Source organism: Aplysia californica, unplaced genomic scaffold, assembly GCF_000002075.1.
Source record: "Aplysia californica isolate F4 #8 unplaced genomic scaffold, AplCal3.0 scaffold00002, whole genome shotgun sequence".
In the NCBI taxonomy this organism is placed as follows: domain Eukaryota; kingdom Metazoa; phylum Mollusca; class Gastropoda; order Aplysiida; family Aplysiidae; genus Aplysia; species Aplysia californica.
This window is the reverse complement of record NW_004797272.1, coordinates 3,505,412-3,506,913: the sequence shown is the minus strand read 5'-3', so window position 1 is coordinate 3,506,913 and position 1,502 is coordinate 3,505,412.

The window sequence follows — 1,502 nt, the reverse complement described above, 5'->3', positions numbered from 1 at the left end:
TAGTAGTAGTAGTAGTAGTAGTAGTAGTAGTAGTAGTAGTAGTAGTAGTAGTAACCATCATCATTATAATCATCATCATCATCATTATCATCATCATCATCATCATCATCATCATCATCATCATATAATAATAATGGTAATAATGATCATGACAACAGTAACAATGACAATAACAATAGTAATAAAAGAGAGGGTGTGTGATTTGTTTTGTGCTTGGTTATTTCGGGGGGGGGGGTTTTTTTTATTGTCTTCCATTTTCGGTGTTGTTTTCTTGTTTCTTGTTTTCTGTTGGGTTGTTGTTTTTTTGCTGTTTTTGCTATCTTTCCCTTTTTCTAAGCTGTATTTTTTTTTTTAGATTTGTTTTCCTGGGTGTCCTTTGTTCAAATTTTTTTTTTAATTGTTTGGAAGGGTTCTTACAAGTTTGTTTGCTGTCGTATTGTTGTTGCTATTTCTTGGGGGGGGGGTATTTTGTTCTTATTTTGTTTGCAATCACTAGCTCTTTTTTGGCCATATTGTTTATTGGTTTGTTTTCCCGGATGTACTTTGTTTAACTGCGGGAGTTTTTTTTTCATTGTTTGAAGGGTTTGAGTTTTTCTAAAGGGGGGGGGGGTGCTTGCTATCGTTTTGTTTTGTGGGTGGGAACTGGGGGGATGGGGATTTTGAAAGGGCCAGAAACGAGAAACGGAAGGTTCGCTTAAAAAGATTTTCTTTTGTACATCTCCCATTAATTCTATTAATATTTTCCTTTTCATTCGCTGTTCTTCTGCTCTTTTGACATGTGGTTTGCGAGTGGTTTCTGTGAAGTACTCTTGTTAATTGTCGATTCTCAGATCTTCTAAGCTATCGGTGTTTTCATCTGCTACAACATAACGGTCTAGTTTTGATTGAGTGTGTATGACTAAAAATAACTTACAACAGCCTTGATTATTATTTTTTTTTTTTTTAAATTCAGTCGAGCCAACCGGCGCCTGTGATATAGGAGTTAGGTGCTTCACATCTGAACACAGGAAAACGCAGTTTGATTCCCAAATGGGGAGAAATTTATCGAGTGTTTCGGTTCGGTTTTTTTTTTCGATGGAATGTTGTATCCCTCTCAGCCCTGGTCGGAAGCCCGCCTCCTAAATAATCTAAAATGTGTTAATAGAGGTGCAAAAACAGCTACAATAAAAAAAAATTTAGCCAAGCCATTATAGTGAGCTTACACAGTTAAGGGAAGGTATCAAATAGAGAAATTCCTACACAGCCATTATTTATTAGAAATAAATGGAGGGGGGAGGTGTGTGCGTGTATGTGTGTACGAGTGTATGTGTGTAGGTGTATTTGAGTCTGTTTGTGCGTGTACGTGTGTTCGAAAGAGGGGTGGGGATGGGGGAGGGGGACACCTAGAATAAGTAACGGGAAAAGTGTTAGTAACATTTGACAGCAGGATTTAAACCAAAAACTTTCAAATTCCGAATCAGCAGTACGATCATCAAGGAACACATCTCCTCAACACCCCCCCC